This window comes from Heteronotia binoei, chromosome 8 (genome assembly GCF_032191835.1).
Source record: "Heteronotia binoei isolate CCM8104 ecotype False Entrance Well chromosome 8, APGP_CSIRO_Hbin_v1, whole genome shotgun sequence".
NCBI lineage: Eukaryota > Metazoa > Chordata > Lepidosauria > Squamata > Gekkonidae > Heteronotia > Heteronotia binoei.
Window position 1 is genome coordinate 44,545,552 of NC_083230.1, and position 25,855 is coordinate 44,571,406.

Sequence of the window (25,855 nt, forward strand, 5' to 3'; positions counted from 1 at the left end):
TGACTGACTGACTGACTGACTGAGAATGAAAGACAGGGAGAAGCATGGAGACAGGTCCTCCTCCTCTCTCCTCCTTTAATAGGAAACCCAGTGAGCCTGCATATGGTTTGATTGTTGTGGGGGGAGAGACCATGCTCTTTGAAAATCCAGTCTCAGGCCTAGAAAAGGAGGGCAAGCATTTAATACAGAAGTAGCCAACATATTCCTTATTTAGAAACAAAGGGTAGAAAGGGGTGGGAAACTGGACTTGGGTTTCAGTTCTTTTCCTGTGGTCTCTAGAAGCTAAGGGTCTACAAAGAGATCAGAGACTTTTTAACTAGAACACACATTCTTGGAAAATAATGCAAATGTACACAACCTCCCTGTGCCTTCCCACCTTTTAATCTCTTCCATTATCACTTACCCACATGGCGAATGTCACTGAATGGGCTTGTACTGTCCATGTTCTATAAAGGCAACTTGATCTATTGTCAGATGAAAGATTCTTGTGTGTGTGTGTGTGCATGACAAGCTATTGAAAATCAATGAATGCACTGTGCAGTGGGTGACAAAGTGCTTTCTGCAACATGTAATGGGTGGTCAGCTGAGGCCTTGGGTCTGAGAAGAACAGACACTGCAAAGGTAGAAGAACAAATCTTTTTCATTTGTGAGCTATTGGAAAGTGCAAGCTATAACAACTATTTAAAGGCACCGTTCATCCCGGCTTAAGTGCAAACATGACTACAGTAAAGGCACTTAGGATAGTTTTTAAAAAGTCACAGATGATATAAAAGGTTCGTGAAATAATGTATGTGTGTAGTGCTGTCAAGTCATGATCCTATAGGGCTTTCAAGGCAAGTCAGAAGCAGAAGTGGACTGCCATTGCCTTCTTCTGGAGAGTCTTCCATGGTGGCCTCCCTTTCAAATACCAGCCCTGCTTAGCTTTCAAGAACCAATGAGATTGGGCTATACTATGACACCTTCCCTCCTCATGGGGAAATAGCCAAACACAATTGATATGGATTTAATCTGAAATCAGTTTTTAATGAAAATATGATTGATGAACATTGGTTTTCTTTTCAGTATTTTCCCTCTCCTGTCACTTTGGCCCAAAGACAGGACGGAAGAAACACACACACACACACACACATTGTACAGTCACAAAAACATTCAAAAATAAGTGTGCCTATAATGCTTGGCCTCATTTTTCTGCCTGACCTCATTTTTCTGCAAGTCACAGCAGGGTAAATCAGCTTGGCCATATTTGGATATTTTATGTATTCATATATTGAAATATATTTCAGACCTGTGCCACTACATGGAGCAAAGGAAGAGCTCTTCATTCCTAATTGTATTTTTACAAAACTGCAAAATAACAACGCAGCAAGGAAATGAGCTGAAATTTCAGAAGCTATAGTGACACTGGCTAACCTTTTAATCTCTAAAGCAAAATACTTCAATTTTTCTAAAACTTGTGTGGAAAAGGGAAAAATATTAATGACAGAATTTACCATGGTGGGAGGAAGGAATTATTAAAAATGACTCACAGGAGTTTTGACATGCTATTTATGTTAAAAGAACAAAAAGATCTTGCACAAGAAATGTTAAAACCGACTGCCTTTTGATTCCCTTATCTAATATATCTTAGGGTTTTGACCTGACTTTTTCTGTGGCAGAAGCCTTGATAACAAACTGCCTCAACATCCTGGTTATCACTGCTCCTGCCATCAAGGCAAGATAAGGTAAGTATAGGACCAGCTCAATGCATTGTGTCACCCCAAGCAAGGTTCTTAAGCAGCAAAACAAGGAAAGTAACCTACAGGGTTTTTTGTAATAAAAGGAGCTTTAACTTCTTAAAGATTATACCCACAATTGTGTTGATCTCTAAGGTACGACTGGATTTAAATCTAGCTGTTCTACACTTTCCTGTGATACTTTTATTTTATTTTCCATTTACAATATTTAGTAATCAAAAGAAATCACACACTTCAAATTGCCTTACATAATCCTATGAAGGTCAGTGTTATCTATTCAGCATCAGTTCTCCACTAACTGAGCCTCTTAAGTGAAAATGCCAGGATTGAATCTGGAACCTTCTATATGCAAAGCAGATTTTCTTCCATTAAGCCGTTCCTCCAAACCAGAATAGATTTTCAAGCCTATCTTTTGCATTTTGCTTCACTCCCCTAAATATTTCACAATGTCAATTCTGGATTGTAGCAATATTAACTCCAAGTATGCACAGTATGCTAGGGTTGCCAACTGTAGCTTGGGAGATTCTGATAGATTTCAGGGTGGTGCCTCGGGAGCATGGAGTTTGGTCAGTAGTGTCGCTCTAGGACTTCCATTTCTTCTAGACTCCTTAGTACACCATACAGTCCATCCTCTAAAGCTACCAGGGAAACTAGCCTCTGTAGTCTGAAGATCAGTTGTAATCTCAGGAAAACTGCAGATTCTACCTTGAGGTGGGCAACCTTATTTCTGAAGCAACCAATTTATTAAATAAAACAGCAGACTTTTATAGCAATAGCAGCTAATTAACAAACAAAAAATGTTATCTCATTGCAAGATGTTATCTCATCACAAGAGTACTAAAAGAGCTTGCAGATGTAATTTCTGGGCCTCTGGCTATTATTTTTGAGAATTCTTGGAGAACAGGAGAGGTGCCGGAAGACTGGAGATGGGCGAATGTTGTCCCCATTTTCAAGAAGGGGGGAAAGGATCCGGGTAACTACCAACCCATCAGCTTGACATCTATACCTGGAAAAGTTTTGGAACAAATCATCAAACAGTCAGTTCTGGAACATTTAGAAAGGATGGCTTTGATTACTCAAGAACAAGTCATGTCAGACTAACCTGATCTCTTTTTTTGAGAAAGTGACTACCTTGCTGGATCAGGGGAATGCTGTAGACATCATTTATCTTGATTTCAGTAAGGCTTTTGATAAAGTTCCACATACTATCCTTGTTGACAAGTTGGCAAAATGTGGTTTGCATCCTGTTACCATTAGGTGGATCTGTAACTGGTTGACAGATCGCACCCAAAGAGTGCTTGTGAATGGTTCCTCATCCTCTTGGAGAGGAATGACAAGTGGAGTGCCTCAAGGATCTGTCCTGAGGCCAGTTTTGTTCAACATCTTTATAAATGATTTGGATGAAGGAATAGGAGGAATGTTTATTACATTTAAAGATGATACTAAATGGGGAGGGGTTGCAAATACAGTAGAAGACAGATACAGGATACAGGATGATCTTGACAGGCTGGAAAACTGGGCTAAAATGAATTTTAACAGGGAGAAATGTAAAGTTCTGCATTTAGACCAGAAAGATCCAATGCATGGTTATAGGATGAGGGAGACTTGTCTTAGCAGTAGTATGTGTGAAAAGGATCTAGGGGTCTTAGTGAACCATACGCTGAACATGAGTCAACAGTGTGATGTGGTAACTAAAAAGGCAAATGCAATCCTGGGCTGTATCAACAGAAGTATAGTGTCCAGATCACATGATGTGATGGTATCACTTTGCTCTGCTCTGGTAAGACCTCACCTGGAATATTGTGTTCAGTTTTTGGCACCACATTTTAAGGATATAGAGAAGCTCAAACAGGTCCAGAGGAGGGTGACAAAGATGGTGAGGGGTCTGGAGACCAAGTCCTATGAGGAAAGGTTGAAGGAGCTGGACATGTTTAGTCTGGAGAGGAGGCAGATAAGAGGTGATATGATCACCATCTTCAAGTACTTGAAGGGCTGTCATATAGAAGATGGTGTGGAATTGTTTTCTTTTTGTGTGTGTGTTCAAAGTTTTTAAATTTCAAGATGAAAAGGGGAAGTGGAAGTTGAAAAGAAATAATACATCTATCAATAAAAAGTAAAATACATTCTGCATGTCACTATATCAGTAAAACAGAAAAATGTTTCCCCACGTTATTACATGTTTAGCCTCTCTTCACCATAAATCATGTGAAGTATTGTATATATTGTAAGATTTCACTTAAATTATCTACTTAGCTTATATTGCAACCATATATATTGAAGAATAATGACAGAAGTTCACACCAGCACATTTTAAGTATCCAACTATATATATAACTTCTCCCAGTATTTTCTTGCTTCCTCCTTGGATTTCCCAGCAAGTAATAAAGATAAGTAGTCCATCTCTGCTGTTTCTAATATTTTCCTGATCAGCTCCTGTTTCATAGGTAGTTCTTGAAGCTTCCATTTCCGTGCAAACAAAATCCTAGCTGCTGTATTGATGTGTGCCAATAGATGTCTTGTCTCTTTTGTGCAGCCACTAGGGTATATATTCAGTAAAAACAATGCTGGTTTAAATTGAATCTGCACCTTCAGCCTTTTCTGTAATAGTTCATGCACCATCTTCCAATAGTCTTTCGCCACCTCACAAGTCCTCCACATATGGTAAAATGACCCAACGTGTTTTGTACATTTCCAACATTTGTTGGACATATTAGCATACATTTTAGAAAGATTTGGGGGAGTTACATACCATCTATAAAACATCTTATGCAGATTTGCCTTAAAAGATATTGATTTGGTTAGCCTACTATTAGATTTCCATAACGTCTCCCATTCATCTAGCATAATACTACAACCTATATTTGTAGCCCACTGTACCATGCAATCTTTCAGGATCTCATCTTGCATCTTCATCTGCAATAGATATGAGAATATTTTCAAGATCAATTTTTCCTGAGGACCCAGAAAAATTTTATTAAATGGGTATTGATCAATATTAAATCCCATTGTCTTATCTTTAGGATATCTAGACTCTATTTGGATTCTAAGCCACCAACTCATAATAATGTTCTTGCTCTCTAATTCTTCCTTAGACTTCAATTGATTATCTTGTTTCAACAATTCTTCATACTTGTAGCATTGATTTGGTTTTATAAGATTTGGAGGTGTAAACACTTCAACAGGAGACACCTATCTTGGAATTCTTTGGCAAATTCTCAGTTTTAGCCATGACCATGTGTGATAAAGAGATTTCGTAGCCAATGATTTTTAAAGTAAGAATGTCCTTCTAGTCTTTGATACCACAAATATGCATGCCAGCCCTGATTAAGTTCATGTCCCTCCAGAGACAGCTGTCTCCTATCTTGCAGTAATGCCCAGTCTCTCAGCCAGGACAGCACCGAAGCTTTATAATACAATTGCCAAACAGAAAGACCCAAGCCTGCTCTTGTTTTGCAATCTTGTAGCGTTTTTAGTCTAATTCTTGGCTTTTTCTTCTGCCAGATGTACACAGATACCATCTTATTCAACTCTTGAAAAAATGTATTGGTTAAGAGCATTGGGATAGTTTGAAATAAAAATAGTAATCTTGGCAGTATATTCATTTTTATCGAAGCTATTCTTCCCATTAATGATATATTCAAGTCCTGCCATTTTTCCAAATCTCTTTTAATCTCCTTAAGTAGTTTATCGTAGTTGTCTGCATTTATTTGAAATATAAATACCCAAATATTTCACTTTCTTCTCATAAGAAAATCTGGATTTTTTTTTAAAGACTAGATCTGTTCTGCTGTCATATTCTTGGCTATAAATTTTGTTTTATCATAATTTATCTTCAATCCTGCCCAGTGATCAAACTGACTAATCTTATTTGTCAAATAGTCAATTGAATCAAATGGTTGTTCTAATATGAAGACCAAATCATCTGCAAAAGCCCTCAGTTTATGTTGTTCACCCTTGACCAGTGCACGCCTGATATCTGAGTCTTCTCTTATTTGATTATTCAAAATCTCCAAGCATAAGATAAACAAAAGTGGTGATAGTGGACAGCCTTGTCTTGTACCTTTCTGAATAGCAATAGGTTCTGATAATTCACCATTCACCATCACCTTCACACTTTGAGAAGTATATATCAACTGTATCATTTTCAAAAAGTTCTCTCCACACTTCATACTGTTCGGTTGCTGAATCATAAATTGCCAACGAACATTGTCAAAGGCCTTCTCTGCATCTAAACAGATTAAAGCCAACTTCTTCTCTGGATGGTTCTCATAGTATTCCAATATATTACATATTGTTCTGACATCATCTTTCAAATATCTTTTTGGAAGAAATCCTGCTTGGTCCTGATGTATGATGGTCAACAGAACTTTCTTCAAACGTTGCGCCAATACTGAGGCAAAGATTTTATAATCCACATTCAGAAGAGAAATTGGTCTAAAATTCTTTGTATCTTTCAAATCAGTACCCTCTTTTGGAATGAAAGATATTGTAGCTTCTTGCCATGAAAATGGTATTTCAGCTTCCTTTGAAATCGTTTCTATAAGATGCTTAAATGGAATCAATAAGCAATCTTCAAAATCTTTATAAAATTCTGCAGGTAGACCATTTCAGCTTCCTTTGAAATCGTTTCTATAAGATGCTTAAATGGAATCAATAAGCAATCTTCAAAATCTTTATAAAATTCTGCAGGTAGACCATCTGGGCCAGGTGATTTACCATTTTTTGGGGAGGCTATTGCTTCTCCCACTTCTCTTGTTAATGGTTCATTTAAGATTTTCCATTGGTCAGCTGTAAATTTATTAAGATTATTCTGCTTGAGATAGTCTTCTAAATCTTCCTTGATTATTCTGCTTGAGATAGTCTTCTAAATCTATATGCCAGCCATCTTCCTGGTTTGTTGGCATGTTCAAAATAATTTTGCTTTGCAAATTTTATTTTTTTCTCTATTTCTTCCACAAGTAGTAAATTAAGTTGATGTTATATCTTTATTTTATCTTGAAACTCTTGTTTTGTAGGCTGTAATTTTAGATTCTTATCCGCTTTTTCTGCTTGCGTCATTACTTTTTGGAAGTTCTCAGTTCTTTCCTTCTTCTTCTTTGCATTTAATCTAATTGCCATCCCTGTAAATTATGCTTTAGCTGTGTCCCATACAACCTGTATCTTTACCTCCTGTGTTGTATTCTGTTTCAAGAAAAACTCAATTTCTTCTTTAGATTATTGGAGAAAATTTTTATCTTTTAAGATTTGGGTATTTAATCTTCAATTTCTTCTTTTTTGTGTTCCTTTAAGTTGTAAAGTTACTGGATTATGGTCAGATATCACTCTGGGTTGAATCTCAGTCTCTACCAATTCCTTCATCAAATTGATAGTCAGCCAACACTTATTGATTCTTGACCAAGATTGGTGACTGAGTGAATAATACGTAAAGTTTCTTGATTTTGAGTACCTTGTCCTCCAGGAGTCTACTAGTTCAGCTAATTTAAAGAAACTTGTTGGTAACTGTAATCCTTTAGGTTTGGTTTGCGTACGTAACTTCCAATCCCTCTCTCTCTCGGCTTGACTTCACGAACGAAGATTTAAGAAAGGTGCAGTAGTCCACGTCTGCTGCAGGCTCGCTGGTGGCTGACAAGACCAATGCGGGACAGGCAGGTCCGGCCACAGTGGCTGCAGGGAAAAGTCTGATTTGGGGTTGGTGCTGTAGCAGTACGATTCTTCCTCAATCTTTTTTTGTCCTCAAGACCAGCTATGCGTGCGTTCTCAAAGGAAGAGACAGCCTGGTGGATGGTGTGCCTCCATGCTTTGCGATCTGAGGCTAGGTCAGACCACTGGTGATGGTTAATGCAACAGGTACCAAGGGATTTCTTCAAGGAGTCCTTGTACCTCTTCTTTGGTGCCCCTCTATTTCGATGGCCGGTGGAAAGTTCGCCATACAGGGCAATTTTGGGAAGGCGGTGGTTTTCCATCCTGGAGATATGCCCTGCCCAGCGCAGCTGCGTCTTCAACAGCAATGCCTCAATGCTTGTAACCTCCGCCCACTTGAGGACTTCAATGTTGGTCACAACCTATTGCTGCGATCTTTGCCTAATGTCTGAAAATCACAACCTATTGCTGAATCATACTATGTAAAACTGCTGATAAAGTGATCACATTGTTAGAAACTGCAGCAAGAGACAATGCTAGCTCTGCATCCTGCTCTTCATCAACCAGCCACTTCCTGGTTGTTTGGAGTGTGTGTGTGTTGTTGACTGGCAGGTCCTGCAAATGTCAAACACCTAGCAAGACACAATTACTCAGTTTAGTCTTCAGAGAAATAACTTGTTGAAATTTTAAAGGTTTTCACTTGGATGACTACTGCGGATACACACACACACACACTTCATACATGACATTCCAAGTTCTATATGACTTTTCCCTCTCTTCTAGTACAACTAAGATATGGATGCAGAAAATGATTGAGAATTATATTTCCTTTGGCAACAGAGAGAAAGATAGTATTTCATAGCAAGGTCAACAATCTGCCACTGGCATCTACTTCATCTGAAAGAAAATAACTTCCCTGACGGAATTCTATTAACCCCTTTACAGTGCTGCCAAAGGTTTGATCCTCCTCTTAGTTGTTTCTTGTAGCCCACTTATATGCTGTTATGAGGATTTGGTTCTATGTCAACTAAATGCGACCATCAAGTCAGTGTCAGAAATTGTCATGCTGTTCATGGAACATTACCATGACCTTGCATCACAACTGGAGATGATTTTGTATTTCTCATCCTTGCGGTTTCAACCCCAGCATCCTTGTTTTGACTTTGCTTCTCCCTTGTGCAAACCGAATCTATAGTTTTTTGTTTACTATTTCCTTGGATGGAAGTTTTCTCATCAAACATTCCCATTTCTTAGTGTTATTTCAACCAGTAATCAAGTGCTATTCATTGTGCTCCAACCAGGTTTTCAGCTGGTAAAAAGGGTTCCCTTTAGACCACCAAAAGGGCTATGCTGGGGATCATGGAACCTGCATGGATAAAAGCCATGTTGAACAAAGGCTGTAACTAGGAGGAGGATTGGGAAGTGGTGTTGCTTTCTCTTTGCTGATGTTTTGTGTTCCCTTGCAAAATCCCTGCCCCCACTTGAAATATGATTCTTTCTGTGGTAGACATCAGTCTTGTTGAACTGGCATTCCCACACTGGCACTGGATTCTGCTGGGCACTGGTTCTACACACCCAGTGATAAAAATGAGTAAATTCAACTACAACCAAAACCTATTATTGTTGTTGCTGCTGGCAATGGCTAAATTGGAGTCACAACTTGGAAAGGGTCACATTTGAATTTCCTCTCTGCTGTTCATTCAGTAGATACATCCTGGCTCTCAGTATCAATCCCCCATCTGAGCTATGACCTACCTCGCAGGTTGTTGTGCGTGTCAAGCTCTACATTACAAGCTGAAGTTTTATTATCAGACTGCATTGGTTGTGTTGCTCCTGAATCCAGAGATTGTTTCACTTGGTGGCCCTATGACTTCAATCCTTTTACTCTGAAATCCATGACCCGTTTCAGAGTCAAATTGCACAGCTGTGCCTTGCATCAAAGGAGAGTGAAGGGGGGAGCAGAGAGAAGAACACAGATGTCAAACTAGAAGCCAAGCTCATCTCCTGCTTTCATGACAGAAAGCCAGAGGGTATTTTGTTTGGAGAAAACTGCAGTTAGAAATCCTGAAAATTCCTTGCCTTGCAGCATTCTTCCTTCTTCTATTGGTGGATTCCAGTGGGACCAGAGAAGACTATCTCCTCTCTGTGCAATAAGCCAAGCACAAGGAAGAAAAGCTAGCACTCTGGGAGAGGCATTTACATGGGGAAAGCAGTGCTGGTTGGAGCAAAAATGACTCATGCCTCTCTTACACCCCCTGTAGTGATTCTGGTTTATGACCCTGCATCTTAAGTTTCTACTGAGAGATTCTCTGGTTTGACTTTTGTCAATTGAAACAATGGAGGATGGGGTGCCTTCTTTGGGGAGGCATAATTTGGACCCCATCAATCCAATCCTTACCAAACTTGGAGGGCAGATAGGGCAGAGTCAGCAGGAAATGCCTAGTCAGCTTCTAACATATGACCCAGATAGCCAGGTAAGTACCACTGCCTCACCTCCATCCAGGGGAGGCAAAGAGCAGCCCCCAGCCTTATCAGTCAATCGGCTGATCGGCTGGGAAGTGGCAGAAATGTAATCATTTGCTAAAGATACAAAAGAAGAGCAGATACCAAATCTCTACTTTCATTCCTTTAGGGGGAAAAATTAAAAATTCTGTAGAAATATGTGACATTGGTCTTCTCGAGTTTGTGTAATGCTATCTTCATAGTTTTAATGGGCAGACTAGGATCAATGAAGTCAGTGGTAACATTGGCAAGATTTGGAACTTGGTGGAATAGGGTGGAGCTGCCCAGAGCAAACATGAAGTTTAATTATATAGATCAGCCATAAATAAAGCCCAGTTTAACATATATGTCAGTCTTACATCTTCATTCAAGAGTGGAGGCACAAGTGAGCGACTTCTGGGGGAGGAAAATGTCGGGGTGAGCTGCTTCTCATAACGGGAGCCGGCTGGAACTTCTGTTCAGGGTAGTGGAAGGCAATTTAATGCCTACTGCCTACTTTTCTCAGTCAGAGATTAGTCCAAGATATGCACAGGAAACTTTGAGGAGATTTACCTTGGCTAAAAGGGAGTCCCGGGGGGGGCTCCTTTGAGGCTTTGAGGGGTCTCCAGGAAGAGTTGCATTTTCATCATCTGCAGAAGTTTTTAGAGTAATTTATTTGACATAAGCTCAACAGGATCCTAACCTTCTTGGACATTGCTAAACATCTAAAGCTTTGCAAGACCGGTGGGAACTTGGATAATTGGAAGAGAAGGTACAAATTACTATCTTTCATTCCGGAACTATTTACAGCTTAATGGAATAAATTAAAAAGGTGGGAAAGGAAAATCTAGAAAGTCAGGAAGAAGAGGGGAGGAAGAGGTGAAATTTGAACTTTATAAATATAAAAGATAGTGTTAAAAAGTGCTAAAAAGTGGAAAGGAATTTGTTTAATCTACTTGCGGTTTTGAAAAAAGAGCAGCATCGTCACAGACCTGCAGCACATTCAAGCAAGACAGGAAGTACGTCAAGTATCGTGAGATCTCCTTACCAGTGTGAATGAGACTTCGTGGCAACAAAAGCAGGAAGTAGTGGAAGGAAAACCTACTCTAGGAATTTACTACCATTGAGAAACATCGGCGACCATTGCTGGGAGGTCAAAATAAAAACAATGTTTTTAAAGGATTCGGGACATTAAAATTATTGGAGTTAACTGAGAAGAGGGTAAGAAGATAAATACTATTGGTTATAATATTGGTGTGGACCTCGGATGTTTTTAAAAGGGGGAAAAATTGTAAGGAGCAGTAAAAAGTTGCGACCGTCATTTTGGAAGATTTAAAAACTTTAAAAATAATATCTTGACTTTCAGGGAACCCGGTGAGCAAACACCCGACACTGCTCCGCCTCCCCGCATGCAGGGAGCCAGCCTGAGAGTGAAGCCGAGCTTCTTTCCTTTGCCCAAGTCTCGGGCAGGAGAAAGAGCCGGTGCTGGGGCTCGTCCTTGCTCTTGGGCTGGCTCCCCTGCAGGAGAGGCAACCTGGAAGTGAGGCCAAAAGCTGATGTGTGGAGAGGGGGCACCTTGAGGCTTCCTGTAGGCCATGCGGCACCCAAGGCAGCCGCCAACATGGCCACTCCCATGCACCGGACCTGGGAGGAGGCACCTTGAGGCTCAACTGAGCATCCCAACCCCTGTTTAGGTGGAGAGCAGATTTATGCTCACCCTCAGCGTTTACTGGAACCTCAGAGGTTCCAAGAAACTCTGTGGGATTCAATTCCCCCTGGCAGCCCATTGGATGAGCTGGTAGAAGGCTGGTAGAGCCATCTCTCCAAAGCCATCAATGTGGTTGCTCTCCAGCACCCTCTTCTCCCTCACACCAAATTGGCTCTGTGGTATACTTCAGAGCTAAGGCAGATGAAGCTGAAGCTGAGATAGTTAGGGAAAGGGTGGGGACAAAGTGGTAAGAACATCCTATAGATCAAGCTTGTCCAACCTGTGACCCAAGGGCTGCATGCAGCCCAGGATAGCTTTCAAAGCGGTCCCAACACAAACTCATAAACTTTCTTAAAACAGCACCTGGAACTATGCTGCAGCAGCGGCAAATCCTAGGACAGAGGCTTTTTCCTCCTGCATGCTTCCCCCCTACCACAGGAGAGGGCGCCAAAGCTGACTCAGAGCATGTGTATGAAAGTGCTCTTCCTTTTCTCCTGGGTGCTCTCCAGTTCTTCTCTCTTCCTGTTGAGGCCCCTCTGGATCTCCCACCCAGGACAAAGAGCCCTCGGCTGTGCTCTGGAAGTATCAGGGGTGGCTGTGGGCCCCTCTCTGGGAAAGTTGGGGAGTAGCATGGCCAGCCTCCCAAGCTCCTGGCTGGGCTGGTAGGGTGTGTGTTTTCCCTGTGGGGAGACTGCTGTGGTGGAGCTGGGCTTGCTGTCCCCAAAATAGAGATGCTCCACTGCCTCCAGTGGATTCTGTTGCATCCCCTCTCCAACTTTTCACTGTAGAGTTCCAGAATCCCCTTACCCTTCTCTGTAGTTGGGACTGGAAAAGAGAGACACAGAAATAGCCTCCCCCCCAATGTCTCTGGAGAGAGAGGTTTTTTTAAATAGCATGTATTAAAAACAGGCCTCCTGCTTTAAAAACAAATCAAGGACTTCCCCCCTTTTTAATTTTTTTGCTCCTCACAGTGAGTCTCCTGCGCTTGGGATAGCTTTAAAAGCAAGCCTGAAGCAAAAAGCCAGCTTCAGTTGGGAAATAGGGGCTGGTGTGAAAAAGAAAAAAAAAATCTGCCTACTCCCTCCCCCCTCCTCTGCTCCAAGCTTCTGAGAGAGGTCATGGAGAGGAAGCAATGATTTCCCTTCCCCTTCTGTTGGAAATTTAGAGGCATGATTTGGGAACAGAGCAAAACAAACATCTCTTCCACCCAATCCCAAGCTACCAAAGGGCCTGGCTGCCTAGCAGTTTTTAAAGACCCCCTCTGCAGCCTCAGTTCCCCGAGACCCCTCTGGACCCTTCATTTTATCACCTGAATGCTGGATTAAATTGGGCTGGGACAGGCTGCGGGGAGGATTACAAATCAGGAAGAAGGAGGAGTGGAGCCTAAATCCCTCACAGACTGCCTCACACCTTCAGCTGGGCAGTTTGCTCCTCCCTTTGTTCCTGCTAACCAAAGTGCCCACTGATACTTTGTGTAAGGAGCCATCCTCACCTTTCTGAAAGAAACAAACATTGTGCAGACAGAAGCATGCAACTACAGAATTTGGAATCAGGCAAAGGAAACCAAACAAACCCTATTTTCTCTGGAAATCAAAGGACATATAAGGATATGGTTCCTGCTTCAGCTCTGGGCCATCTGCAGCAGGACTTGGAAGCAGAAAGGGCATTAAGCCTGTGTTTCTGGGAAGGATGGGATGTTTTTTTTTTTTTTACTGACCCCCCCCCCCCTTCCTTGTGTTTTACCGTGGCCTGGTCTGGGCCACTAGTTTTATGTTGCCCTCTTTTCTTTTACTTTTATAATAAAAAATATGAAGTTTTATTATGTGGATATATACATTTTCTATATCAATGATCACAAACTTGGGACCTGCTTGACAACTTTTTAAACCCCTCTGAATGGGGTGGCACATAATTAGGATTATTATGCAAGAGCTTTTCTTTTTATATGTGGTGGTGAATATCATGAAAATTATGCATGGATCTTTTTAAGCTCATCATCAACTATCATTAGTGTTTATGTATTTTATGTGCAGCCCAAGACAATTCTTCTCCTTCCAATGTGGCCCAGGGAAGCCAAAAGGTTGGACACCCCTGCTATAGATACTTTGTAGGATTTCTATGAAGCCTCCATTGTGTCTGCAAGCTCATACCCAGCCCAGCTATTTAGGATAACTCAGTCTTTAACTTCTTTGCCTCAAGGCATACCAAATACTAGGGAATTAGAAATAGGCTGTGAGGCATTTGCAAACCATTTTGCAGTCTTGTCACTCTGCCATGACCTCCCAGCTACATTTCATACAATAAGGGAACTGGAAGCCCCCTTGTACATCTTTGAGTCCAGTCTTGGGCCAATTCAGGATGAAGCTGACAAGATTCTGGCAGCTGTGAAGCCTACTACATGCCCCATTAATCTTTTCCATTGTGACTGGTTAAAGCCTGCATTGAATGAGGTACAGACTTCCCTGAGGGAGATAATCAATCCATCCTCATCAACAGGGACTTTTCCTGGGGGATTGAAGGAAGCAGTGGTCCATCATCTCCTTAAAAAAACCATAATTGGTCCTTATTAACTATCGTCTAATTTAACAATTCCCCGTCCAATCTACCATTCCCTGGTAAAGTAGTAGAGAAAGGTGGTGATGACACAGCTCTAGGCATTCTTGGAGGATGCTAACATCCTAGATCCCTTCCAGTCCGGCTTTTGCCCTGCCCACAGGATGGAGATGGTACTGTGGATGATCTCCAGAGACCTGGATTGATGCAGATTGGTGCTGCTGATACTGATCAACCATGGCATGTTGACCCACTGCCTTGCTGATATTGGGATATGGGGGCTTTTCTTACAATGACTGACCTCCTTTCTCCAAGGTCGGGGACAGAGGGTGGTGCTTTGAAGAGAGTTATCTCAGTAACACCCACTGGAAAGTGATGTGCTGCAGGGAATGATTCTATCCACAATGCTATTCAACATCCATATACGCCCCCTCACTCAGCTTATCCAGAAGTATGGGCTGGGCTGTCACCAATATGTGGATGACACCCAGCTCTATCTACTGATGGATGGCCATCTGGACTCTGCCTCAGAAGAGCTGGGTAGAGTTCTACAAGCTGTGGCTGGATGGCTGAAACAGAGTCGATTGAAATTGAATCAGAAGTCCTGTACCTAGGCCGCAGGGGATTAGGATTGAGAATCAGGCTCCCAGCCTTTGATGGGGCTTCACTGGTGCCAGCATTGGAGGTGAAGAGCCTGGGAATGCTCTGGCATCCCTCACTGACTATGGAGGCCCAAGTCACTGCCACTGCCAAATATGCCTTCTTCCATCTGAGGCAGAACAGGCAGCTGGTCCCATATCTTGCCCCCCATGACTCGGCTACAGTGACAGATGCAATGGTCACTTCCAGACTGAATTATTGTAACTCTCCCTACATGGGACTACCCTTGGCACCACTTCAGAAATTGCAGCTGGTGCAGAATACAGCAGTGCAGATGTTGACATTGTCCTCTATGGAGACACGGATCCATCCTGTGCTGCGCAAATTGCACTGGCTGCCTATTTCTTGCAGGATCAGGTTCAAGGTGTTGGTGCTTACCTTTAAAGCCCTATATGGGCAGGGGCCAACATATCTATGTGACCGCCTGCCCTCATATGAGCCCCATAGGACCTACGATCAGGGGCCCAGCATCTTCTGGTAGTCCCCGGCCCCAGGGACATCTGACTTGCCTTGACATGGGCCAGGGTCTTTTTTGGCCCTGGCCTTGCCTGGTAGAATGAGCTTCTATCAGAGATTTACTACAGTTCCACAGGGCCTGAAAAACAGAACTCTTCCGCCAGGCCTTCAGTTGAGATAGCAGGCATCTCTTGTTAGTAGGTCTCCCCTAGGCCCCAGGGCCCCATGGATCAACTGTAACTGTATCTGTTGAGGCATAAAATATGGTTGCTAGATTTCCGGATGTTTTAATGTGGAATTTTAATGTTGTGTTTTTATTGTTGTATATATATGATGGAACATGCTCTGACCCTGCTTGTGGGTGAGATATAAATTCAATAAAATAAAAATAAATAAAATTTCAATAGTTGAAAGTGCAGTTGTCTGAATGCAGATTTTTATATATATCAGGTGCTCAGCAACTTGCATTGAGCAACATCCTTGTATTTAAGACAGTAAGTCAATCATGAGAGCACTTTCCTAGAAGTAAGGCTCATTGCATAACATTAAACTTACATCTGAGTTAACCTGTTTAGGTTTGCTCCCTGTGATTATCACCTATATCTGATGTCTGTACTGTTAAGATACAGGATACTTAGACTTCATTTTCAGAGATAGGATTCACCTGTTGTATCTCTATTCCTGTTTTCCCATAGATGCCTCTTTGCCCATACTTCTCTTGTGGCCAGCAGAAGTAGAATTTGATCAAGGAGATCAGTATAGAGAGAGATCTCAGTCTATATGAACCCCAGAGAGCACTGAGGTTAGCTGGAAAAAACTTGTTAACCATCCCCAGACCAAGAGAGGTGAAGCTGCAATGCACCCGCAATCGGGCCTTCTCCTCTGTAGCCCCGAACCTATGGAACCAACTTCCAGAGGAAATGCGGGCCCTGCGGGACCTTGAACAGTTCCGCAGGGCCTGCAAGACCTTCCTCTTCTGACTAGCTTTCGCTGACGAAGAAAGTAATTGCTAATGATTACCGCCATCATAAAATAACAAATAGCATTAGCACTTTTATCACTTAATTAATTTTAAACTTATCAGAATTTTAATGTTAAATGTAACTTTGTTTTTTGTATAACTGAATGATGTTGTTAGCCGCCCTGAGCCTGCTCCGGCGGGGAGGGCGGGATATAAATAAAATTATCTATCTATCTATCTATCTATCTATCTATCTATCTATCTATCTATCTATCTATCTATCTATCTATCTATCTATCTATCTATATCCCTGTTGTTCATGCAGGATTAAAATATAGGATTATCTCTGGCAGAAGTCTATGCAAGTCTCCATTTAAGATATTTCTTCTGGGTTAAGCTCTATTTGAAGTATGAGCTGTCTTTTTACCTCAGTTTTGGGGAATAAAGTAACAGTTGTCAACATGTAATGTACATTAACTATATATTCATTTCAGTTTCGTATCATTTGTGTTGAAACCAGAAGCCCAATAAAGCAGGTGCAGGAGACAAAATAAATCAAAGTCAAAATGGGGGGGGGGTGCACACAACCTAGCTTTATTCCCTTTAATAAACACTGGATGCAATTAAAACATACAATAGGGAACAATCTAATTAGTGTGGGGATCTGATTGTTGATCACAGTGTGACCACTGCAGTCTCTTTTGATTAGGAGGGATGGAATGATATCATAGCAAAAGAAGATTAAAGAGAATGATCATTTAAGCAGAGAGGATATAAAAGCAGCCAAGAAACAATGAAAAGGGTGGGCTTCAACTATGCCTGAGTAACTGCTAGATCTGACAGCTGAGCTTCCCATAACTCCCTGGTGGTCTGGCTTCAGAGGTTATAACTGTTTGTTGCTATGTGAACCAAAAGAAGCAGGATGAGTTTCTTGAATGTGATTCCCCCCATTGCTTTCTCTGATAGACCCTTTGCCTCTTTAAGTGTTATACATGGTATCCCTGTCTTTAATGCAGAAGTGTCCAGATTATGATAACAGTGCTGATGGCAAGATCAAAGTGAGTCCAGTGGCAGAAAAACTCCACTTGGAATACATGAAAACCAGACCTATTTATTAGCAGTCAATTTCCCCCCCTCCACTAGAGGTCTTTCATGTGAAGAAAAATGAAAACCTGTGTTTGTGATCGGGCCCTTTTACAACAGCAGCTTTTCTTCCATGGCTTCTCAAGTGCATATTTCAAATGAAAACTGGCACATGCAATGCTCTAGGGAACATGAAGCAGCTATTCCTTAAAGTCATAATAATGCAGAGACTTCCCAGAGCAAACCAGGCTGATATTTGCCCATGGTAATGAGATCACTGATAGCATGCAAATTAAAATTTAATTTATTTTTAAACCACTTATGTTTCATCTTGATTATCCAAGTCAGCATGAGCAAGGGAGAAAGCAGGGGTACCTTTGGAAGTATAATTTGTATTTACATACTGAGAAGGCAGCTTTCCTTTGTAATCCACAGAGAGGTCTGCTTTCTGAATAATGCTAGCTGATTTCTGTAGAATGCTAACTATTTAAAAGTAAAATGAAATCACAATTAGAATATGAGTACAGCAAAATGTATTTTACTCCATATTATTTCAGCTGGTCTCTGGAGAAGTACATTGCACTGGCATGAATCCTAAGGATTATAAACTGAAGATGCTTTTTCTTTTCTTCTCCCTTTCTACCTAGTAGTCCCTAAGCCTTCTTAAAAAGCCAATGTGGGGGGAAAGGGTGAAGGAAACATCATGGACAAAATCCCACAAGGCATAGTGGGTTGAGATGTGGAAGAGGAAATAAGCAAAACTGTCATTTTTTCCTATTTTGCCAAAGGAAAGTTCATCTCTCCTTTGCTGGCAGATGGAAGAAGGTGAAGAGAAGCAATTCACTATCAGTATTGGGTCTTTTCCAAATGGATCTACAGATTTATTTGTGTACAATCTCCCTTAAAGGCCTTAGTAATAACAATAGCACAAAATCTATAGTGGTTGGTTACCGATATGGTGTTGCTCCCTTTGCATTAATGGTGCAGTCCTCTCACATGGACAACATTGTTATAACCCATAATACATAGCACTGTTATTTTCATGAAGCAAGTAGCAGTGTTCCCTCTAAACTGAGTTAGCATGAGCTAGCTCACAGATTTTTAGCTCACACATTTTTGTCTTAGCTCAGGAAGGATGACTCCAGAGCACAATAATTTATGCAGTAGCTCACAACTTTAATGCCAGTAGCTCACAAAGCAGAATTTTTTCTCACAAGACTCTGCAGCTTAGAGGGAACATTGGCAAGTAGTACCCCTGTGCTTTTGTCCTTTAATCCTCCTAGCAAGATCTAGTGAAAGCTAAACTCTGAATTTCAGTAGAAGAGATTTACAGTGCGACCCTAAACAGAGTGACACCTTTCTAGGATACACTGCTCCAGCAGCCTTAGAAGGATGTAACTATGCTAGGTCCATTCTTATCTCTCCTACTGATATGAGTTGGACTACAAAGTGTTTAACTTCAGCTGGATTGTGCCCTTGAGCATAAACATCTGAGCTGGAATATCTGCCTGAAATGACTATGTAATGTCAAAGTGACATCCGCGTAGCAGCAGGGTTGATTACTGTACACTGGCACCTTAGTTGATGATACACACTATGCTAAGCATTTATTTTCTGCTAAATCACATCTTTGGAGAATGCCAAGGCTTCTGATAGTCATTCAACCTTGAAAGTCTAGCTGAAGGAAGATTTCTTATTGCAAATGCAGAGAATGTGATTGAGCAAGAATGTAATATTCTATGAATACATGAAATACATATAGAACTGTTCATGCAGCTAAATGTTACCCATCTGTGCCTAATTCATTCACTTGCTCACAGCCAATCTGTTGGTTTCTGATATACTGTAAAATAAGCTGCAGTCATCTTTGTCCATCATGCTGCATAGGTTTATATGAACAAGATTAGCCAGTAACCTCAGTAATTTCCAGACCTTATCTTCAATCACATGCTTATTTTAGGAAAATCAGTTTTCATGCATTCCCCCACCCCAGATTCAAGAAGCCATATCACTACTTCTGTGAGAGCTGAAACCTTCTTAAGCATGAAAGTTTCTCCTTCTGGATAACAAATTCTATTTTTCCCCATCAACCTGATATATTTTCTAATTTAGTTTCTGTTATTGTTGCTGTTTTAAGGCAGTCCTTGGTGTGATGTATTGAGAAGCATCTGCTTTGATAGTCATTAGCTGTACATCTGGTCAAAACAATTTCCACGTGTTGATTGCTGGAGAAAAATTTTGTGAGAACTATAACCTGTGACATTGAAGGAGTATTAGTTAAATGTTTCAGTTATTCACTGCCATTTAAAAATGTCCACATGGGCTTGTCTGTGCCACTTTTGAAATGTAACAAATTAATATCCTTACTTTGTTTTAATTTGTGGACAGATGGCATGAATAGAGCTGAGTGATGCACAGTGCTGTCCCTTAGCTTGTCAAGACTTATTTACTGCATAGGAGCAGTCCTCTGATGGCTGATTATCTGCTTCATTTAGTATGAGGGAAATTAACCTCTGGTTTCCATGCTGATGACTCAGCAGGTAGAGTACCACTGATGCTAACAAAATAACACCAGGAAGGCACTGGTCTTCAACCCTAACAAGGCCCATTAAAGAACCAAATTGCTTTATTAGACCCAGGAGATAGAAGCAATCAGTTCAGCCCAGGAGCTGGAAATAATAGTTTGAAAAAAGATGAGGAAATGAGTTTTCTCACCATGCATAACAAAAAATGCATTATTTCAGGTGCCTTTTAATACTATGCATTGAACTAGATGTGCCTGGTCAGTGTGAGAAAGGATCAGGAGACCAAGTTCCACACTTCTGCAGCTCCCATGCTTTCTCGTGGCTCAGCATCTTACTGCATAGTTCTGAAGCACAATTCATCTCCCATTATCTTTGTAAAACAGCTTGATGCTAAGCATACTAGATGTACAATTCCTGATGCTGGGTAATAAGATGAAAGCAGTAATCATCTGACACTAAACTGAGCCATTTTCTAATGATAATATTTGGCAATGCCACAAACAGTCAGGGGAAACACAAGGGAAGAGTATTCTTACCCATTATTTAACTCAGCTAAGCCAAAGTAGAGACAAAGATCTAGTCAAAGAGATTGCTTACAGCACAGATTTCTTCACTTTATTCTTGCCAGTTTACAATTAGAGATGGGCATGGACCTTTGTTTGTGATGAATTTTGGCCGGTTCATGCAGACCAGCCACAAACCTCCATTAACTTTGAAGGCAGCTTGCGGAGGTTCATGAGGAGAAGAAAGCAAGGATTTAAACCTCTGCTTTCTCCTCCTTATGAAAGCTACCCAAGCAGCTAAACCATGGGGGCAGCCTACTCCTGCAACTCAGCTGTTTCAGGCACTGCCCATGTGACTCAGATGTTTAAAGTGATTTGTTTGGGCAGCCAGCCGCTAGGGCTCACTGCCCCCCCCAAGCCCTTTTAACAGCTGAGCCATGTGGAATGAACTGTTCTATGTGGCTCAGCTGTTTAAAGGGATTTTGAGTTCAGCTTCAAGTCATTTAAACCACTTTTTCTGCTCTCCATGACTTTCTTTGAGGAGCAGAAAGCAGGAGTCACAAACTCATACAAAATGGTTCAATTAATAATAATAATAATAATAATAATAACTTTTTATGAACCAATCTCCTAGTTTGTATAGGTTTGTGATTCAGCCACAAACCACAAATTGAACTACAAAAATGTGATTTGTGCCCATCTCTATTCACAATCAATATGCATTTGGTCATCTATGCCTCACCTTATCCTCCAAACTGGACCTTTCCCCACAGTCTTTTACAGAATTATACTAGGGAAGAGGTTTAATTTCTCCACCGTAGCTAAAAAAAGAAAAGAGGTAAAGGTAGTCCCCTGTGCAAGCACCAGTCATTGCCAACTAGCATCACATCGCATCACAACATCGCATCACGACGTTTTCATGCAGACTTTTTACGGGGTGGTTTGCCATTGCCTTCCCCAGTCATCTACACTTTCCCCCAGCAAGCTATTCTATCTCAAATTGGTAGTTTTGTCCCATTGATTTTTATATCCAGAAGAAGAAGAATTACAACATAATTGAGGCCATCACTATGCTGAATATATGCATTAGAATGTATATTTTGGAAGTCTTGCATAATTAACAACATATTCAACAAATGCATTTATTATTTTCTCACATTTGCAGGGTTTTACATATATGTGATCATTATTTCCTTGTATTTGGTTTTCAAGCCCATGTTGTTTGAATATAGATGCGCAGAATTTTCTTTTTAAACTTCAGTGCCCGTCTATAAGTAAGTTTTCACAATGTCCACATAATATGCATACTGATGTATAAGTAAAATCATGGTATTGTAGGTCTCTTTTTAGGTAGAAAACAGCAAAATAAAGGGAGAACCAATGAGTTCTCCTATTGAATAGCACTCAGCATAACAATGTTCATGACAATGACATATCCACTGACAGACAGATACACATACCAGCTGGGGTCGTTTTGTAGAAAAATAGGTGGTGGAGCTCATCCAGGGATTGTTATGCAGCTGCACATACTATTCAATGGACAAGGAGATGGAACTCTCAGAAGGAGGAGATGGAACTCTCAGAAAGGTTCAGGAGCTGTGCTTCTGTGAGCTCCCACTGAATCTGAGGCCTGCATACCAGCATTATTCTGTTTTCTTGAGCAGGAAAAGGCATACACACATACAAGGAACAATATTACAATATTCAGAGGAATCATCATAATTTAAAACAGTTCTGCAGCAAGGAACATTTATTTCTTTTTATTCCTTTTCTTTGAGAAATACAGTATTTTTTGCACCATAAGACTCACTTTTCCCCAAAAAAATTGTGGAGGGAAAAGTGTGTGCGTCTTAAGGAGCGAATACTGCAAAAAATTCACACAAATGCCTCTAAATTCACACAAACGGCTCTAAAAACTAGGTGCGTCTTATGCTCAGGTGCGTCTTATGGAGCGAAAAATGCAGTGTTTGTACATTTTAAGGGGAAAGTTTTTAAAAACGCCTAGGATGCCTACACTTCTGAGAGTTTGGCTTGCACTGTAATTGCCAGTTATGAATATCCCCCAGAATAAGATTAAATGATTGCTGAGACATTTATTGGAGTTCACTGGGTGGTTGCACATTTAGCACACTATAATGAGCACATACATGACTGGTGTTCACACAGGCAGTTCTCAAGGACAGCCCCACATACAGTGCATTGCAGTAATCTAATTAAGATGTAACTAGGGCAAGCACCACAGTGGCCAGCTCTTTTCTGCCTAGGACAGGCTGCAGCTGGCTAACTAGTTGAAGCTGTAAAGGGCACCCCTGGCCACAACTGCCATTGTTTATACAGCATTAGGCCTGAGCCCAAGAGCACCCCCAGACTACCAATCCATTCTTTAGGGGATGTACAGCCCCATCAAGAATGGGTAACACCTTAAGTCCTGGATAAGACCTTCTGCCCACCAGAAGCACTTTCATTTTGTTCAAATTAAGTTTCAGTTTATTAGCGGCTCCATTACAAAAATGCCTTCAGGCACTGGTTCAGCGTTTCTGTATCCTCCCTGAGATCAGTTATAAGTGGGAGATAGAGCTGAGTGTCACCCTTATATTGGTGACACCCCAGATCAAATCTCCAGATAACCTCACCCAGCATTTTCATGTAGATGTTAAAGAGAATAGGGGATTGAATGGAACCTTGAATAACAAGGTTCAAACAAGGAACAAATAAATAAGCCAAAGGCCAAGGGGCTGAGAAGCATTATCCCAGCACCATCTTCTAAAACCTTCCCCCAAATAGGACTGGAACCACTTCAAAACAGTGCCTTCCAATCCCATTTCAGGTGGAAGGTCCAGAAGGATAGTATAACTGATGGTATAAAAAGCTGCTGAGAGGTCCAGGAGAATCAATAGAGTTGCACTCCATCTCCCAGCAAAAGTAATCCACCAGGGTAACCAAGGCTGTTTCAGTCCTTTAACTAGGCCTAAACCCAAATTGGAAAGGATCTAAGCAATTTGCCTCATTCAGGAAAGTTTAGAGTTGTCCAGTCACATCCCATTCAGTTACATTGCTCAAAAATGGAACATTTGAGACTGGTTGATGGCTGAGATCTCCTGGATGTAAGGTAGGCTTCTTTAGAAGTGGATGCATCATAGCCTGCTTCAATGCTCCATTTTGGGCTCTATTTCTGCATTGGGGCTCCACCCTCATGAAATTCCTCCAGTTTGGGGTTCAATTCAACATTGGAAATTCTGCCCCCCCCCCCACTCACAATTGTCTTCCATTTTTGATCTCTAGTCAGGGAAACGTCCTCCTATGCACCTGGTAAATGACATTTTAAGTGTGAGTGATTCTCTTTGTTTACACTGATCAGAAATATTTTCAATATGGGTGCATGTCTTCCCTTCCCAGGAAAACAAGTGTTGGCTCCTCCTCCTAGAATGCTATATGAACATGCAGAGGGTTTCTAAAAACACTGTGGTATTGTCTTGGGAAGCAAATAAATACATATGTACTTCAACGACATGCCATCCTCCAGGTTTCCACACACACTCTTCTTCATGGATCCTCCTAAATAACCAGGTTTCACAGGATGCCAGGTCTATCTCTTAGTAACGCATGGGGCTCACTCAAATAATACAACAACAAAAAAGTGACTACCCAGCTGCCAATCAGTTTGTAAAGGGCAGTTTGCCATGCCAATGAGCTCAACCCAAATTCAACTGCATCCCTAAAACAACACACCTAAAAACAGGCCCTTCAGATTCCTAATATGAGAGAAATTTAAATAAGAACATAAGAGAAGCCATGTTGGATCAGGCCAATGGCCCATCCAGTCCAACACTCTGTGTCACACAGTGGCCAAACATATATACATGTGTGTGTGTATACACACTGTGGCTAATAGCCACTGATGGACCTCTGCTCCATATTTTTATCTAACCCCCTCTTGAAGCTGGCTATGCTTGTAGCTGCTACCACCTCCTGTCGCAGTGAATTCCACATGTTAATCACCCTTTGGGTGAAGAAGTACCTCCTTTTATCCATTCTAACCCGACTGCTCAGCAATTTCATCGAATGCCTACGAGTTCTTGTATTGTGAGAAAGGGAGAAAAGTACTTCTTTCTCTAACTTCTCCATCCCATGCATAACCTTGTAAACCTCTATCATTTCACCCCACAGTCGACGTTTCTCCAAGCTAAAGAGCCCCAAGTGTTTTAACCTTTCTTCATAGGGAAAGTGTTCCAAACCTTCAATCATTCTAGTTGCCCTTTTCTGAACTTTTTCCAATGCTATAATATCCTTTTTGAGGTGCGGTGACCAGAATTGCACACAGTATTCCAAATGAGACCGCACCATCGATTTATACAGGGGCATTATGATACTGGCTGATTTGTTTTCAATTCACTTCCTAATAATTCCCAGCATGGCGTTGGCCTTTTTTTATTGCAATCACACACTGTCTTGACATTTTCAGTGAGTTATCTACCACGACCCCAAGATCTCTCTCTTGGTCAGTCTCTGCCAGTTCACACCCCATCAACTTGTATTTGTAGCTGGGATTCTTGGCCCCAATGTGCATTGCTTTGCACTTGGCCACATTGAACCTCATCTGCCATGTTGACGCCCACTCACCCAGCCTCAACAGATCCCTTTGGAGTTCCTCACAATCCTCTCTGGTTCTCACCACCCTGAACAATTTAGTGCCATCTGCAAACTTGGCCACTTCACTACTTACTCTCAACTCCAAATCATTTATGAACAAGTTAAAGAGCATGGGACCCAGTACTGAGCACTGTGGTACCCCACTGCTTACCGTCCTCCACTGCGAAGACTGCCCATTTATACTCACTCTCTGCTTCCTATTAATTAACCAGTTTTTGATCCACAAGAGGACCTGTCCTTTTACTCCATGACTCTCGAGCTTACTAAGGAGCCTTTGATGAGGAACTTTATCAAAAGCTTTCTGGAAGTCAAGGTAAACAATATCTATTGGGTCTCCTTTGTCCACACGTTTGTTCATCCCCTCAAAGAAATGTAACAGGTTAGTGAAGCAAGATCTACCCTTACAAAACCCATGCTGAGTCTTCCTCAATAACTCATGTTCATCAATGTGCCTACTCATTCTGTCCTTGTTTGTAACATCGCTCTTATAAAAACTTTCTCCAGTAGAACATGGCACTTGAGCCTGAAAGATTCTACAAACCCTAATGATGTTACCAGCCATGAAAACCTGAAATCTTTGGTATACAAGACCAACCATCCAGAAAGTGATGCACACGAATGTAAAAATTCTAGCCTTATTTATTGAGAAGAATATCGAAATTCATACAAGTACGATAATCATAAAATCACACACACAGTCCTAAGAAATATAGATAGATCGATAGGGGAACATAAAGGGTAGACATACAGGGTGATATTTACCTATCATAGCTTCCAAGGAAGACTCCAATGGCGACGAGTGAGGGCATGGGTAAGGGGCCAGAGACTGATCAGGAATCGAGGATGGACCTATACAGCGGGGATTGGGGTGCTGATAGATACACACACAAGTAAAGTTGGGT